This window comes from Corvus kubaryi, unplaced genomic scaffold, assembly GCF_017639235.1.
Source record: "Corvus kubaryi isolate FWS band 111438036 unplaced genomic scaffold, C.kubaryi_AGA036_p1.0 37386, whole genome shotgun sequence".
Lineage (NCBI taxonomy): Eukaryota > Metazoa > Chordata > Aves > Passeriformes > Corvidae > Corvus > Corvus kubaryi.
In genome coordinates this window covers 546,530-565,353 of record NW_024581128.1, presented here as the reverse complement: position 1 = coordinate 565,353, position 18,824 = coordinate 546,530, and the positions used below count along the sequence as shown (strand labels likewise).

At 44.9% G+C, this 18,824-nt stretch overlaps 1 long non-coding RNA gene across 1 annotated transcript; it reads right to left on the bottom strand.

The window, feature by feature from the left end:
- Window positions 1-3,007: 3,007 nt before the first annotated feature.
- On the bottom strand, window positions 3,008-17,375 carry LOC121668674. Its single transcript, XR_006017507.1, has 3 exons — window positions 17,235-17,375; window positions 9,979-9,987; window positions 3,008-3,017 (listed from the first exon to the last, which is right to left on the bottom strand). It is a non-coding gene; the product is annotated as an uncharacterized LOC121668674 (long non-coding RNA).
- Window positions 17,376-18,824: the final 1,449 nt, after the last annotated feature.

Here is an 18,824-nt window from a genome sequence, read left to right as displayed (position 1 = left end):
AGTAATCTGTCTCTTCTACAGTTCAGAGGTTCTTGAGATGAGGGTAGACTGGTGGGTTTTTTGTTGTCTGATCTACTTCTTCCCCTTCCAAACTCTTCTCTGTTCTGTGCCTGGTCTCTGGGTTCTCATGCTGGACTGGGCAAATGAAGAAACCTGTGGAAACAACCAAAGAACAGTGGTGGAACAGTGTTGAAAGAATGCACACCACTGTGGCTGGTGGTGTGGCTGTGTCAGGAGAGCCCTGGGACACAGAACCCAGCCTGGCAGCACAGATCAAAGGGACAAGGATGCTTGGGAGGCCATTGGCAGCATGCAGCCATCCTGCCTTGCACGTGCAGGCCAAGCAGGTTACGGGGTCCTCTTGTAAAGTTATAAATCAGAGTTCTCGTCTCTCTCCTGTTCATGCAAACACACGCCGAACTCCAGACTAAGAAAATGAAACCCTCCCAAAAACAAGCAGAAAGATGGGAAAACAGAACAGTGAGCCCATCAGAGCAGTTCTGCAGGCTGCTTGTGGTTCTAAAACCCTGGCAATACAGGCAAGAGGCATCTTGCTTTCGTTCTGTGGCCTATCTTTAATTCCCTGTTACACAACACAATAGTCCAGCCCCGATGGAGAAAATTGCTGCACATACAGTGAACTCCCACGAACAATAAAATGCAGCTCAGTCCTGCTTATTCATCATATCCCCATGACCTTGAGATATTTTAAAAGACAATGAAAACACCTGAGACCTTCAAGTCTGAAAAGCTCTATGCACACAGGAATTGCTTCTTTTTCAAGAGGGGCTTTGTTCAAAGTTAACAAAGTGTCTATTAGGCATGCTAAAAAGTGAGAGCAACAGATAAGGAGCAAACAGCATTTCCTTGCATCAAAAAGTAGGTCACATCTAGAGCCTTTTTCTTCCCAAACTTGAGGTGCTTCTGCTCTCCTCCCTTTCTTCTCCAGATCTTTCCCTGAACCTCCTTGAGAAGACAAAGACCTCCTTTTCCTGCTCTAAATGAGGAAAATACTTTTCCCAGCCCACTCTGTATCTCTGCAATTTGTTTAAATCCTCCACTGACTGCCACGTATTTGACAAGAAAGACAACATGCGGCAGCAGAGGTGATATAAATCATATTGCATGAGCCTGGAAAGAACTACACCCATCATTGCTGCCAGGGAATTTCATGGCAATCCACTCTTGTCCATCCTCACCTTCAGCTCTGCCAACAGGGATCTCCATGGCTGAAGAGGGATACCCTTGAAGGTGGTGACATGAGTAAGGCTCTGGCAAAGATGGTTATATTCATGTATGTTTTGTCCTTTAAATATAAGAAGAGGAAGGTTACCCTGTTTTGCACTACATGGTGTGTGGGAGCACCTGAAACACCGGGACCGTTCCTGGGGAGTGCTGCAGTGAAGCAGCAATGGATAGTTTCTAGCTAGGCACTGATTGGAATGGAAAAGCCTGTCATTTAGGATGGTATGTTAATTTATCTCCACTGGATTTCTTCAGGGACCAATAATATTGATTTAGAACTTTGTTCTGACGACAGTTGAAAGGTGTGAGCTGGGAGAATTTTCTGTGCCTTGCCAACTGCTTCTCCTAATTACTACCTGCAATTGCAGCCTGGAGTTCTTGCTCCTTTTTCACCTTGAGTCTTAAGACAGGATGCTGCCAGGGTCTGAGCCATCCCTCTTGGTGTCCTGCACCAGGACCTCACTATAGCTCTTGACATGTTCTGAAAGTTAATTTGGAGCTGCTTTCAGTATAGAACAGGATACAGACTTAACATCTGGGTTTTGCACAGCCTAGAGTACAATGTAGATGTTATTGGTGGGTTGTGGGGGGAACCAAGAAAAAAGAAACAAAAAAAACCAAAAAAGCCACCCCACCACCAAAATAAAAAATCCCTGAACCTTGTATTTTTCCTAAGAGCAGAGAGGGCTTGTCCCATGGGTAGAAATAGCCAAAGACACTGCCTTTCAGCACATCAGGTTGAGTTACATCTGTTTGTGCCATACACAACTGCACAAATTCCCTCTCTCCTTGCAGTTAAAGGGGTTGATAGCTGTTCCTCTGCTCCCTCTAAAACCTGTGAGCATTTTTAGTTCCCACCTGTGGTGAGACAGCACTGCCTTGGCTCCTCTGTACAGCCAGTCCAGATATTAACTGGTCCAAGTAGGATGTCCCACTGGGAATTCACCTCTGATAGAGCCTGAAACACAAAACAGCCTCCCTTTTGTGGGCAAAGATGCCTTTCTGACACAGGAGTTGTTTTCTATATGAGAGCACAGTGTTATCCACTTATGTTCTATTTTAATGGTTTCATTTGTCCTGTGAAATTCTTGCAGCAGGAGAACTGGACACAACACACCAATTTTCTCTTATAATATGAATCATCAAAGTTCCTAAGTTTCATCCTTTGGCTTTGTAGGCAGAACTAGAGAGCATGGAACAGACACAAGCACATTCTCCTGATGCTTTGCCGTGTTCCACCTTGCAAAGCGCTCCTGAACCACAGGAGGCTGATTTTACAGCTTAGGAGGCATTGTCTGAGCAGAAGCAGCTACTGCTTATTTTGGGGATGGGATGGGGGTGGGGCTTGATATTGTTAATCTCCTCCTTAGGGATTGTTCAAATTTGCACTATCTTTTTCCCTCTGAAATGAGAAAAGCATGAAAAGAAGGCATCAGGTCCTCTGCTAATATGCTTGATGTTGTCTGATGCTCTTCTTGAAACTTTCTCTTCTTTGAAAATAGGAACTGTGCAACCCTATTGCATAAGAAGAATGTCTTGCAGACGTTGAAATAAGTGTAACTGGTGCAGAGCTACTTGGCTGATTCTGCAGAAAACCAGAAGCAGTGGCTTGCAGACAATAAATGCTCCCCTTTCATCTCTACTCAGAGATCTAAAGCTGATCTCTTTAGTGCCACAACTGCTGACTGCTTTCCTCCCGAAGAAACCACCTCAGGGAGGAGAAGAAAATTCCTTGCATAGTGAGCTGCCTACAGAGGCACAGACAGACACTTCTGATCACACTTTTTAAATCTCCCTGGCTGGTTGTGGGCAGATCCTCTGATTTTAACAACAACAACAACAACAACAACAACAACAACAACAACAAAGCTTACTCCATATCATCTTTTTAAAGACAGAGATGAACAAAAATTGGCTTTATCTTACTCTCTACAGTTTTGGGTGGTGGGATCAGTAGGACCTTATCTCTCAGACCTTCCTCATCAAACCTTCCTCATCCAAGACTCACTGGTGATTACTTAACCACCTGAATTAGCTGGTGGAAGCTGTCTTTGCTCTAGAAACCTACCAGAGCTGTACTGAGATACTAAGAAGGTGGCTGGATTGTGATTGTACTGCCTAAAGGGGATGTTATGGAGAACTTTTATGACCAAAAAAGACAACAGGACTTTTTCTTGCAGATCGATGAGGCATCACACAGACCATTTGCTGAGGAGCTGACAAAGACAAGCTGCAGTTTTCTGTTGCTGTTGTGCAGAAGGTTGCAGGGTTTTATTGCAAGGCTCACTTCTTCCTATCAACTTTGAAAGATCATGGAGAACAGGAAAAGTGCTCAAAGAGTGGAGAAAAGCCAGTGTTACTCCCATCTTCAAAAAGGTCAAGAAGGAGGACCTAGGAAGTCACTGGCCAGTCAGCCTCACCTCCATCCTTGGAAAGGTGATGGAACAGATGATTCTGGATGTCATCACCAAGCATGTAAAAGAAAAGAAGGTCACTTGGAGTAGTCAGCGTGGATTCACCAAGTGGAAATCATGCCTGACCAATCTGATAGCCTTCTGTGATGGCATGACTGGCTGGGTGGATGAGGGGAGAGCAGTGGATGTTGCCTGCCTTGACTTCAGCAAGTCAGGACAGAGCTGGACCTATTTAATCTAGAGAAGACTGAGAAGGGATCTCATCAGTGCATATAAATATCTGAAAGGTGGCTGCCAGGAGGATGGTGCCAGGCTCTTTTCAGGTGCCCAGCAATGATAAGATGAGGAGCAAAGTCCATAAACTAAAACACAAGAAGTTCCACCTCAACATGAGGAACAACTTCTTTACACTGAGGCTGGCAGAGCACTGGAACAGGTTGCCCAGGGAAAGGAGTCTCCCTCTTTGGAGACATTCCAAACCCACCTGGATGTATTCCTGTGTCACCTGCTCCTGCCTTGGCAGCAGGGTTGACTGGATGATCTCCAGAAGTCCCTTCCAACCCTAACTATTCTGTGATTCGGATTCCAGTTGTCTCTTTGCTCTATGAAGAAGAACCTTCAAAGGTTAATGGCACAGAACACCTGCTGTGCTCTTGCTGCTGTCCCTGTCCCAGCAGTCGGCACCTGCAAACAGGTACCTAGGAAGAACACATACCCTGGAACCGATGTTTTGAGAGTCTCTGTTTCAGCTCCATAGGGAGTTGGGGCTGCCCTACCAAGCAGAATTTTCTGCTGTGAAAAAGCAGAGCATCACCAAAGCTTGAGAAGCAGTATGTTTGGGTTTATCTGGACCAAAGCAAATCAAGAGATTAGAAAACAATCTTAGCTTTTTCTTTCTTTTCCCGTTGTACTCCTTCATCATCCCAGCATCCTGAGCACCTTTGAACTCCTGAAGCCCTTCAGATTGCTCCATTGCTCTGTCATTTCACTGCCACTCTTAGAAGTGATCTTGGTAGTGGGTCTTTTGTACAAAAGGTATTTAAGGGTCCATTTGAAGCTGTGGACCTCAGGATTTCACTGTATAGCAGCAGAGGCAGGATGGCCCATGCCAACCTAGACTCTAAATCAGTGTGAGTGTTAAATGAATCCCGCAAGGGACAATGTCCAAGGTATCAGGGGCACGTCTCAGGCAGGGCCAGACTCTTTGCTGGCATGAACAATACTGCAGCCTTTCAATCCTGCACTCCATTACTGTGCACAAAATCCAGCCTGAGCTCCCTTCTACATTCTGCTAGGAAAGCAGCTCAGAGTCACTGCAAAATTGAAACTGTGCAACTACAAAGCTAGGAAATTAATATCTGGAATATCCCTTTAGGCTACTGGGTGCCCTTGCTTAGCACTGCAGTAAATGCAGGGAAAAAAGAGAGGGTGAAACTCACTTCACTTACTTGAAAAAGTTCTGAGTAATTTATTTAGTTGAGTGTTGAGTTTTGATGAATAATGTGCCTGTCTTGGTGAGAGAAGCACAATCACATACTGTGAGGGGAAGCCATGGAGCAGGATTCAATCGGTATATGGGATGCCAGCAGGGAAATTAACTGCAAAGAATGGACTTTTTTCAGTGACCCCAGTAAATCTGCCTGTACCTTTCAGTCTGTAACCACCACCGGGTACCCAGCCCAAGAGCATGATGTGCCAGTAAACAGGCAACAATAGCAGCCGAGAGGTAAATATTGCACAGCTCAGGAGGCTGCTGGGTATGCAGGTCCTGCCAGCCATGTCCTCACGCTGGGACCAGCTCCCCATCCCCACTGCAGCCAGTCCTCCCTGGCAGCAGGGAAGTTTGTGAGATGTCCCTGCTCAAGGGGAGAGCTCAGATTGGGCTCATTCTGGTGGGAATATTTACAGAGTGAAGTAATTGGCTGCTAATCAACGGTACAGACAAGAGAGATGTGTCTTCATTTTGCACCTTCACTCCCCTCTATGCAAGCCAGGAGCTTTCCAGGTCGCAGGTTCATTGCAGGGCATGAGACCTATTGTTCCTTAGTCAGCCTGAACCAAAGCACAGCCTGGGGTCAAGCAAGTGCTTCTGTCACATCACCCCAGCCATCCAAAGGAGCTGTGCATTCCCCACCTAGGCACAACAGGGACACAAAGGTTTTTTCATGCTTGTGTCCAGCAATGAGCATTTTTCAAAAGCAGCCTGCAATGCCCTAAACTCGTCTCTGACTGACAGGTGGCGGAAGCTCTATCAAAGGCATGGCTGGAGCATACTGGAGCCCCACAGAAGGAGTGGGGGAGGCATCTGGGGGCCCTTTCTCCTCAGAGTCATATCTTGATTTACAGCCAGACCTGCAAGACACTCCTGTTGATCACTACCTGACAAGTGTCAGCGGTTCTTGTCTGTGACCATTATCCCTTTAATATAAAACAGCGGGGAGATTAAATAACCTGAAAATGCAGCCAGGCTTTGGTAGGGCTTGGAACAGCCCTTATGATGTCCTGGCCAGCTCTGCTTTATTCCATTTCCTCCACTGGCAGACAGCACGGCTCATTGTGCATGCAAGCGTATTCAAAAGTGTGACATAAATGAAATGCACTCATCTTGATGGAAACTACAAGAGCCCAAATGTGTCAGGGCCTTCAGTTGTTTTACAAGGTCCAAAGCAGAGGGAGGAGGTGCCAGCCAAAACCTTTGGTTTCTTCTGTCTCTCTCATTTTCTCTCTTTTTTAGAGGTTTCTTGGGAAATGAGGTAAGGGAAACACTGAAAGTCCCCCTTGGATCAGCTCAAAGTCTACAAAACCCCAGAGATCCTCCTGCTGACAGTTTCTCCCCCCACAGATGCTTCTCTTCTGAAGCCTGCCCTGCAGAACTGTGTTCTGACTCTGCTCTGCTTGCCTGGCACAAACCATGAAGCCCCCAGGTGCCTCAGCACTGGCACGGGATCATGCAACAGGACTCCCACACCCAGACCCTGGCCTTCTGAGGAATAATCTGGCACGTGTCAGCATATGCTCAGCTGACCTGCTCCTTGTACACAACCCCACAGACCTACACTGGATTCCCATGGCTTGCCAAATACCTGTGGGGATGGATGAAGGTCACCTGCCAATCAGTCCAGACTGGAGATGAGAAATGAAGGGAGAAGCTTAGCTGCCACAATGATCCAAGTGGGAAATGCTTCAGCTAACGTGTACTTCCAAGGCATCAGAATTCTAAGGGTTTAGTTCTTTTTAGCAATCATCTGATCACTCCAGGGCCTCACTGCAGTACAGGTTTGGTAACAGGCATCTGTGGCTCTGAAAGTGGTGTGACCTAAATGTAGCAAGCAGAGAGAAAGAGGAGCAGGAAGCTGCTAGAGAGCTGGACAACGTTTTGTTCACATTAGTGACTACAAGTGAAGTCTCGTAACTCCCAGCCAGGCTCATCAGTCCATGCTGGCCATTCACACTGCATGTCAGCAATATTTTAATTCAGACATTTTTTAGTTTTTAAATTTTAAATGCAGGACTACTTATACAGTAACTTCATCTGTGTGTCATTTTTCAAAGGAACACATATCCATCAGGTGTGTTGCTTATATCTGGGAAGAGAGGACATATGTGTCAAGTGGGCACACATACCAGGGAAATGCTACTGGCATATAAAGTGTTTGAGAGTATAGGCAGTTTCAGTTCTTGTTAACTCTGTTGGATACATTTTCCCTGTGATCATATGGATAAAAGTTTCAGCTTGGAAGCCATCACAAAAACAAGGGCCTGTAAATGAGAATGGCTGCTGATGGAGCACATTTTTCTACATCTCCAGCCTGCACTTGAGGATCCAGTTACCTCTTTTGTCTTTCCTCATCCCAGCTGCTGCTTCAGTAATAAAACAATCTATAATAAATATATAAATAAATCAATAATTAATAATTAATAAAACAATTAATAATTAATAAACCAGTAATAAATCAATAGATCTATCTATCTATCTATCTATCTATTTTTGCCTCTAGGATCTTGGTTATGACTTGTTGTGAGCAGGAAGGGTCTATAGCTTTGTGAGCCCAGGTATAGGAATCATACAGGGATAGCATGAAAAATTCCTGCTGGAATTAAAGCCAGGTGCAGATGTACCCACATGCCAGTTTGTCGTCATGAACAAAACCAGCATCAAGAGTGAGCTCTCTTGCTTTGGTTCCTGAGGGGAAAAAACCCCTCAAACATCATAACTTGGCTCTTGGAATTCATTGAATATCCAGGAATTAAAATGAGAGGTGTCGTGGTTTAGGAATGGTATTCCCCGATTTATGTTCCCATTTGTGGTGGATTGACCTTGTCTGGATGCCAAGTGCCCACCAAGCCGCTTTACCACTCCGCTTCTCAGCTGGACCAGGGAGGGAAAATAAGATGGAAAATTACTTATTGGTTGAGATAAGACAGCTTACTAAAGCAAAAGCAAAAGTTTGTGCATGCACAAGCAAGGAAAAAAAAAAGGTTTATTCTCTTCTTCCCATCAGTGAATGACATTCAGACACTTCCCAGGAAGAAGGGCTTCAGCCCCTGTAGTGGTCGCTCTGGGAGCCAAACACTGCAAATAACAAATGGCCCTCCCTTCCTCCTCCTTTCCTTAGCTTTTCTATCTGAGCTGATGCCATATAGTACAGAATATCCCTTTGGTTAATTTGGGTCAGCTGGCCTGGCTGTGTCCCTTCCCAGGATCTTGCCGACCCCCTGCCTACTGATGAGAGGAATGTTGGAGAGACAGTGCTGGGTGCTGTGCCAGCACTGCCCAGCTGTAGCCAAAACACCGGGGTGTTATCAGTACGTTTCTAGCTGCCAATGCAAAGAACAGCACTGGGAGGGCTGCTGTGGGGAAATTAGCTCCAGCTCAGCCAGACCCAAAACACCACTGAAGCACCCCAAACCATGCGCTGCTCACTCCCTCCCTCTGTCACTCCCGCTCTCCCTGCCATGGGCTGGAGAGGAGGAGCGGATGCACAAAAGGTAAAGGTCAGGGGCTGAGATAAGAGCAATTTGCTGGAAATAGCAGTGAAATAAGAAACAAACTCTAACAGCAACAATATTAATAACAGTGTACAAGAGAGCCAAATGATCCTTGAGGGCTCACTCTGCAGAAGATGATGTTACCCCGACCTCTCACTGCCCACTACCCCACCAAATGGACCTCTTCCCCCTCCAGCTGGGCATGATGTGAGGTGGTACAGAATAACCTCTGGGTCCTGGCCATGCCCTCCTAGCTACTGCAAAAATTAACCCTGTCCTGGCTGGAACCAGAACAAGATGTTATGTGATGTTTTCATAGCAGCACTTCCCAGAACAGCTACCATATTGCAGGGTTTGTCACATGAATTAGCACCAGATAGGTAAAATTAAGTAGGCATCAACTTACTTTTCCACCTTCTTCAGAGATTAAAGCAAATATTTTTCCGTGTGAACAGGCACACAGAGGAGTATTTATATGGACATATATTTGTATATGTAGTTTGCTCCATACATCTCCTTTTACAGCCTCCTGAAATATGTTGGAAACCTTTAAAAAAGTATCCTTTTGCATCTCCCCATTCAAAAGAAATGCAGATAAATTGCACAAATGTTTGTAATAAATAACAAATCATTCAAATTTCCTCCATTAATGTATTATTTAGCTGGCTAAATAGGGAGTGTCTCTTTCACCAGTTGTCTCTTGATACAGTTTTCAATGATCTGTCCAAACTGGCAAAAGTGAGAACATCCTTCCTTCACTTTTCAAATGCTCAGGGCACAGTTCACAGAACTCAGTGGGGCACCAAGACTGGCCTTTATACTTCTAACTCCAAGTCAGCACAGAAATGAAGCAAACTCTCAGTTTACTCAAGCTAAGCAGATGTTTCAGTACTGGACCCTTAACAAATTCCCTAGACATGGCCTTAGGCAGAGTTTCATGTGATCCTATCCCATATCACAGCAATATTTTGATAAATGAAAGTTTTCTTCAGTTTCTGGTTTTCCTTACTGTCCCTCCAGCCTGCTTGTCAGCAGTATTTTTGCACTGTGCTTGTAACAGTGCTTCAAAATTGCTGTAAAGTACAGCACTAATTTTACATGTCAATCAAACCTGTGACATTTTCGGTGTGGTAAGCTGGAGGGGATAGCAGTATTAGTTCTGGTCTACTCCCTCTTCTCCTGACTCCTGCATTTCTTCTGATGTTTTGGTTTCAGTCACTTCTTTCCAACTCTTTTCTCCACAGAAAAAATTATTTTTTAGTGAAACATCCCCAACCTAAGCTTGTCTGTATAGAATGGCTCATGCAAATTTCTGTGGGAACTTCAGCACGGTTATTTCCTGTGACCATTCCACTTTCTTGGGGCAAACAAGCTCCCACAGGCAGCCATCAGACAAAAGGACACATAACTTCATCCTGGAGCCTTGTCTGCAGAGTGAACCTATGAAGGGCATCCAGACTGGAAGACCAGTGAGTCACAGAGGTTGTGTTTCCAAATATATCCATTTTCAAAGCAGTTGGGTTTTGAAAAAGTCACCCCAGAAGGTATCTTGTAAAAGCACTTTTTTGCTCCTATTCAGTCCTGCAAAGTCCAGACAATGAGGTGTTTCACTCTGCATGAATTGAGTGTCTAAAGAGATGCCCTCCAAACCCCTGCAAGATGTAGCTTTCTGTGTTGCGCCCAGTGGCAAAATTGAGAGAGAAAAGTGGTTTAGGGACTCATCTCAAGAGTACATTTTAAAGAATGTTGTAAGAAGTAAAACACACCCTAAATCATTATTTTAGCGTTAACTGGCATCTGATGAAACTACAGGAGATGAGTATTACTGCATTTTAGTCACATAATCAACCAGAGCAGTGAGAACAGCAGTTAGATCATCTATAGTGTAATAAGAAACAATAAAAAAAAAAAAATAGAGGAAAAAACTGGGAAGCAGAGTTGGTTTTTTTAAAATGAGTTTCTACAAGGAACATTTAGCTTATAAAGAGAGATAAATTATAGGTGTGCACTGAGTGTGTTTATGGCTTAGCCCCCAGGAGACAGAAGGAAGAAAAATGGTCTCTGCTTTTTTCCATCTTTCTATCCGAGCTGCAGTAGAATGAGCAGTTGGGGCTGGTCCATAATTCACTGGGAAGTGGCTGTACAGAAAACCTTCTCAACATCTGCAAAGCTGCCAGAGGAAGGAAAACACCAGGATCCCTGCGGCAGAGTCACTGCCTGAGACGCAGCGAGAAGGGGATGACCCACAGCCAATTAGCAAGGCCTAAAGCTTTCTCACAGCAAGGCCCTTGGTTTTGTCCTAATCTGATAGAAATTCCAGCAGACCTCCATCCCTCTTTTGGCTGTTTGGCTGATGTGGCTGGTCTGTAGAGCCCAGAATAGCAGGCATTTTGCTTTTGCACAGCCGCAGGGCTGGTGGCTGTCTCTGCACACAAAGGGGTGTGTGGTGTGGCCGTGCTGTTTTCCTGGCGCTGTTCCCACCTGCACCTGGGCTGTGAAACTGCCCCAGGATAACCAAAGGGCTTGTTTTGTTTTTCAGGTCTGGACCTGGGGAAGGAAGAGTGGTCACTGTTGGTCAGAACAGGCGCGTAATTTCACCGTCAGGGGTACAGAGGTAGCATATGCTATTGAATAAAGAAACAGAAATAGGTATGGGGAAGACACGGCCTAGTTACACGTCACAAATTACGTGGTTGCCAAAGACTTTTCCCTTCTGAAGATGCCTGCCCTGCCTAGCAGCATGCCTGGGATGAGGTCTGTGTCTTCCCTGATGTCTCTCAGGGGCTGACCTTCCAGTGCAGGCCTTCTGGTGCCATGGTAAAGACTGATCATTCCCTGTCCATGTTGTGTCACAAAATTCCAAGATACACGGAGTCTGTGAGACCACTGTCGAATTTGGGTAAGACTGGTGTGCCTGACAGACAGCATGATCCCATGTGCCCCATGTCCTAGGAAACCATGCCAAACCCAAGCATGGTAAGGCTCCAAAATGGATAGGCTGCATTGGGAGCAATCCAGAGATTCCTGGAGCAACACGTTTGCTGGACTTCAGGATGTACAAAGGAGAAAATGAAGGTTTTCCAGTCTGATGCTGCAAACAGAACTTATTCCAAGCCAAGGGGACCTGCATGTCACTGCAGGCACTTGAAACTACGTGAGCAGATACTGATTTTAGGAGAATTCTGTAAGGCTTCTGGATTTTTGAACTGTTGAAGCTCAGGGTCAGGCATGGACACAAACAGGTAATTTAACTTACTGCTGATTACATAATCACACAAATACAGCAGTTCTACAGCTACATGTATAAATTGAGCCACTGGCCCCAGCTAAGATTCATGGATATATATATATATATATATATATATATATATATATATAAATATCTGTCTTTACACAGATAGATTGTATCTTGCTCACTGGCATCTTTTTAGATGCAAAGGTTTGCATAAAGAAAGATGGAAAGTAAGTAGGGGGAACTAGGGTGAAATCATTGTGAGGCAGCAGGAAGTCAATTTTTGCACTGCAGATGGAAAATCTGATGTATAAATGTATCTTAATGTACATGTTAGGCTTATTGCCAGAATGCTATAGCAAATTCCAAATTCTGACTTCCAAATGTATTAAGGTCTGAAAAGTGTTAAAACAGAAAGACAGAGACAAGTTGTTTGTTCTAGAATATAGCAACATTAACACGGAGTTCTGTCAACTTAACAAACACAGCCAATGTATTTTAACCAAAACATGAAGGAGAGAGATGGTGGAGAATAGTAAAAATATTCCAGATACTTCTCATTTCTAGAGAATTCTATCCTACATCTCTTTCCTGCAGTACAGAATATGAGCGTAATGAGAGCTGTGTACCTAACCCCTTTCAGCTGTTCTTAAATCCCAATTCACATACCTTAACCACTAATACTTTCCCAGGCCCACTGATCTGACTGAGAACTTAAAATCTGAGTGAAGACAAAAAGATAGAATCCAAATCTAGTTACATTGTTGTGACACTAATATAATTCCTTTGGGGGGAGGGGATTAGAGTCTTTTAATACCCTGATTTTATAGATTCATGCAAAACACAGCATCAGTTTAGCTGGAGACATCTGGACTCTCACTGTTAAATGAATAAAGGCGCTTTTTTTAATGCAGTGGATGCTCAAAGAAAATAAGTTCACTAGTCAGTGAATAAAACATGGAATAAATTTAAAATGCTCATGAGGGAAAGAAAAGCACTGCATAAAATAAATAAAAAAGATGTGAAGTTCTTGATAAAAAAAAAGTAAATAACAGTATAACACGTGAAAGGCTATGCAGCCATGAGTTATGACAAAAGGTGATATTAAACATTGCAGAACCCTGATTAGTTTTGTAATAGTCTATAAATCTGTGAATGTGCAACTTCAAAAAGAAGATTTAAATGTCCTTCTCTAAGCAGCTTACCAGAGCTCCATTTTTAAAATCTTCGTTATTGTTTCTTGCTAATTTTATTTTTTTACCAGATTCTCCTGCTACCTCCTGTGCACTCTGATTATGAAGTGTTAAAAGGATTAGGAGCCCATGGATTTCCAGAGCAGTTTTCTATACATTCTTGTCCCAGGAAACAAAAGCTTTGCTGCTAACTCAAAACTGTCTAACACAGGTTATCCTTTCAAAAAGTTGGGGAGAAGATGCAGGCAGGCAGCTCTGTCTGCTGCTGCTGACTTTACTCCAGGGCGGATAAAGAAGAAATCAGAGGTATGGCAGATTCACCACTTCAGCAAAAATGCTGCCCTCATTTCAGGATTACTGTGAGATCCTGATGCCCACCAGCACTAGCCAGTTGTTTGACAAGGAATATCAGAAAGCAAAATAATTTCATTCTGGAAGAGCAAAATTTAAATCCCAGATGCCTTTATTATAAAGCCTGATGCCACTCACGCAGCCTCCAGTTCCACTTTGCCCAGGTTTTATATCTGAACTCACAGCAAGGAACGCTGTTTCCCACAGCACAATGACTCCCTTGGTGCACATGTGGGTTGAGGGACTGCTCCACATTGGCTATAGACCTTGGAAATTTTCTGCTGGTTACTGAACCTGCACAATCAGGTTTTTGCAAGTGTGGTATTTGGTTTATGACATATACCATCTCCACAATCCCATCAGGCGCCAGGCTGCTGGTCCATTTGTGTCCTACCAAAATGATCCAGGCCTGGAATATATGAAATACAGTGGCGAGCAATGGATGGGATTAATCTGAAAGAGCAGGAATGAAAGGGACATCTAATATAGTTTGGGTGGACAACTATAGTTCAAGTGGTGGCAAGTACCAAGATAGGTGGCAAGTACCAAGATAACAAAGCCAAGCTCTGCTTGACAGGTCCAGGTGGTGGAACAAAGGCAATGGCCACAGATGCAGTTTGGGATGTTTGTGTTGGGCATTGGAAAAACTTCTTCCTGGGGTGGTGGTGCATACATGGACATTGGTAAGATGGAGCATCACCCTCCCTGGAGTGTTTCAAAACTCACATAAGCAAAACCACAGCTTCCCTGTCCTAGCACTTGGTGAGAATCCTGTTCCAAGCCTGTCCCCTCTGACCAGCATCTCTGTGAGTCTGTGAATAGCTGTATCTTTTTGCAAGGTGGAGCAGATATCCACCTGCAGCCCACAGAGTATGCCATGCTGAAGTGTGCCCTGAAGGAGGCTGTGACTCCAAGAGAAGTCCACGCTGGAGCAGGGTCCTGGCATGACCTGTGACCCCATGGGGAACCCACACTGGAGATCCTGAAGAGCTGCACCCCAGGCTGCACTTCCTGTGGGAATGACTCATGCTCTAGCGGTCCATGAAGAGCTGCAGTCCATGAGAAGGACCTGCATTAGAGAAGATTGTGAAGGACTGTATCCCATGTGTTACACGCTGGAGCAGGGGAAAAGCAGGAGAAACTGAGGAAGCAGCAGAGACAAAGTATTACAAACAGGCCATAACTCGCATTCCCCATCCCACTGCAGTGTTCAGGGGGAGGGGGTGAGAAGTTGAGAGTGAAACTGAGCCCAGGAAGAAGGGTGGAGTGGGGAGAAGATACGTTTATATTTGTTCTTATTTCTCATTATCTTACTCTGCTTAACTGGCAATAAATTAAATCGATTTTGCCCAAGTTGAGTCTGTTTTGCCTTTTAAGATCCTTGGTAAGTGATCTCTCTCTGTCTTATCTTGACCCATGTCATCCCTGTGCTATATTCTCCCCCTGTCCTGCTGAGAAGGGGAGTAGAGTGGCCTGGTGGACATCTGGCAGCTTTGCTTTTCAGTTCTGAAGAAGGGCTCATGCACCCCAAACTGGGTCTGTTTCCTCTGAGAGCACCTGCTAGACTGATAGAATGTATTTGCTTTCCCTATAAAAAATCTATTTACTCTCATGTTGGTTTTGCTCCACCTGGTTTTTGGTAGTGGGGGGGCCACAGAGGTGGTGTCCAGCAGAGCCAATCCCTGATGGCTCTGAAGATGGACATGCTGCTGGCCAAGGCTGGGCCAATGAGAGAGGATGGTAACGCCTCTGTGATAATTATTTAAGAGGAAATCAAAACAAAGGTGGTGGTGCTGTTTTAATTCCAGCCAGAGAAGAGGAGGAGGAGGTGAGAACATGTGAGGGAAAACAACATGGCGACACCACGGTCAGTGGAGAAGGAGGGGCAGGAGGTGCTCCAGGCGCCAGAGCCAAGATTCCTCTGCAGGCCGTGGTGCAGACCATGGTGGAGCAGCTGTGCCCCTGCAGCCCGTGGGTCCACGTGGGATGCAGAGATCCATCCACAGCCCATGGGGGAGGTGCCGGTTCTGGAGCGGGTGGATGCCTGGAGGAGGCTGTGATCCAGCAGGAGACCCAGTGGAGGGAGAGGGCCCTGCTTCCAGGCTGGAGCATCCTGTCCTTGGGGGACTGCACCCCGTGGAAGAGTGACCCATGCCACAGCAGGTTTGGGAGGACTGTGTGCCCGTGGGGGCAATTCACGTTGCAGCATTTTTGGCAGGACTGCTGCTCGTGAGAGTGGAGCCACGCTGGCGAAGTTCATGGAGAACTGTCTCCCGTGGGAGGAAACCCACGGTGCACCAGGGGGAAGGGCTCCTCTCCCGGAGCAGTGGAAGAAGAACTTGGGTGATGAACTGACCAAACCCCCACACCCTGTTCCCCTGCGCTGTGGGTGGGAAGGAGGGAGGGGTTGGAGAAAAAAGGTGTTTTTAAGGGCTTATTTTACTTCTCATTATCCTCCTCTGACTCTGTTAGTAATAAATTCACTTTGTACCTCTAAGATGAGCCTGTTTTGCCCTTGGAGTGTTTTCTCCCAGTCCTTGTCTCAACTCATGAACCCTTTGTTAAATTTTCTCTTCTCTGCCCAGCTGTAGCAAGGGAGGGTGAGTGAGTGGCTTTTTGTGGGTGCCTGGCATTTGGCCAGTGTCAAACCACAACAGTTTTTGGTGGTGATGCTGGGGAGTCATGAGGACTTTGAGATAAGGATATTAATTGGGAAAAATAATGGGCAAAACAAGTATTAAACTGTGTTATCAAGTAGAATGATAGTGGCGAATTTGTGTCATAGTTGTAGTGAAGGGTCCAGGAGCAGATTTTGTGTAAATTGTCCATTTTTTATTCTGTGTTGTGTTAATGTTACTTTTGGATTTGGTGTGGGAAACTTTTGTTCTGTTTAGTTCAGTTGGTTTTTTGTTGTTCTAAGCGAAGATTGTATGTTGAATGTCGATTTTCATGATAATTCTTAAATATGTGATTCACAGCGGCGAGGGTTGGAATGGCTCCAGCGCCTTATAAACAAACTCCTGGGCAAAGAAACATGGCATTAAGTGGATATATCACATTTCCTGTCGTCCACAGGCCTCTAGGAAGACTGAAAGATATAGCCAGCTGCTGAAAACTATGTTAAGGGCATTAGGTAGTGGGGCATGGAAGCACTGGGATGCAAACTTAGCAGAAGCCACTTGGCTGGTCAACACTAGGGGGATCTGCTAAGAGCCTTGGTAGTAGTCAACGAAGTATGTTTGGTGTAGAGACGGATTAAGGATGTCATTTAAGCTGTGTGTGTGAGAAAGGATTGCTGTAATAAGAAATAAATGTAACAGAGGAGTTGGAAGATACATAGTTATGTGGGATCTGAGTATGACATAAATGGTATGGAATAAGGGGTGGGAATTGTACTGGGTCGGTCAGAGGTAGAGTTCACAGCCCTCCCAGTGCTGTGCTTTGCGTTGGTAGCTGGAAGGGTGTTGATAACACACCAGTGTTTTAGCTACTGCTGAGCAGCTCTGTCCCTCTGCTATTCCTCCCCCCATCAAAGGCGATGGGAGCGGGCAAGATCCTGGGAGGGGACACAACCAGGCCAGCTGACCCAAATTAGCCAAAGGGGTGTTCCATACCATGTGGTGTCAGCTCAGATATATAAGCTAAGAGAGAGAGGAGGAAGTAGGGGACATTAATGAATTTTCACTGTTTGCCTCCTGGAGAAACTGCTACACATGCTGAAGCCCTGCTTCCCGGGAAGTGTCCAACATCGCTGCTGATGGGAAGTAGGGAATGGCTTTTCCCCTCGCTTTTGTGCACGCACACTCTCACTTTCTTCCACTGTAATGAAACTGCCTTATGTCACCCACTGGTTGTTCTCCATCTTATTCTCTCCCCTGTCCCACTGGGAAAGGGAGGGATGGAGCGGCTTAGTGGGCACCTGGCACCCAGCCATGGTCAACCTGCTACAACTCTTCAGCAGCCACTTCCTCAGACTCTAAAGGCTCATTCATCCTAGAATATCTTCAACCTGTTAATCTCATAGACACATTGCTCATAGACAAAAAAATAGCATGGGGTTGCAATAACCTTCCAGGCTGATCAAAGAACAGGAAAAATTAGTTTTTTCCCCTTCCATCTAAAGGCTGTATGATTGAATCTGACAACTTCATCCTGAATTGAAGCATGTCACTTCAGAAAAGGTCGGATCCAAGATTTCAAGTGACGCAGATCTTCCTCTTTTCCTAAGAAGGTCACTGAAATATCTAGTTATTCACCTCAAAATTAAAAGATGCTCATTTTTTGCTCTCTCCACTGTGAGTTGAGCAGACTCGTATTGCCAGATGCTTTCCACATCCATAAATTTCTACAGACACACTTTTAAAAGTGAAAGAAATCCCAATTTTTCATTAGGCAAACTAAAGTCTGTCAACAGTTGTCTTTTTGAATTTCATGTAGTCATGTGGCTGGAACTTTCCACAGCAGGGCAACACCTCTCTTGTCTGCTGAGATTAATACACATATAACAAAAGAGGTGTGAAGGGAACCTGAAAGATCCTTCTTCTGAGTGCCTTCTGGGGACAAATCCTGGCAGCCTTTAGAGCAGGCTGGAGCTGTTTTTATCATGGCTGTGCTGGGTGGCATAATCAGAGGGTTTGCCATTTAATAAGAATTAACTCAGTTATTAATTAGCATATAAATCCCTTAAAAGTTTTATTTCATCAATAATTCATCCAGTTTTCATAGACTCTCATTCTCTGTCTCACTGAAGGATTGGAGAGTCTATTCCTCTCTCTCACCAACTCTTCATTCATTTATTTCTTCCCTCCTTTTTTTCCTTTCCTTCTCCTGTCCCTGTCCTTGAAATTTATTTCTCATGGTTGGTGCTGTTGCCCTCCATAAACAGTCAGGAGGTATCACTGACTTGGTCAAAAAAGATGACAATTGAGCTTGATTTCTGACAGTTGTTTGTGTTTCATCACATTCATGCACATTTAGGCAGAGAGAGAGAACAACAGCACAGGAACTTGAGTAGAGCACATAAAAATGGAGCGGGATGGTTAAAATATTGATTGGGATGGAACAAAGGGGATTGAGAGGGAAAGACAGCTACAAGACCCATAAATAATCTTTGACAAAATAGCTTTAATTTACCAAGCAGAGCCAAATTTACTTGCACAGCCAAATGAAGCTTTTTAGTGGATGAATGGGATTGAAAGAACAAATACTGGAAAAAAAGAGGTCTGGGCCAAATAAGACTTGCAGAGCTAGAGCTTGCCAAGGGTCTGGAAAAAGATGGCAATGGTACCATCTGCTATGGGAAACTCTTCAGCAATGCCACAGGGTGAGAATGGGCCTTCATTCCAAAGGGAAGTGGAGCATGTGTTGTAGGTGAGTTGGTAGCAAACAATACCTTGGGAA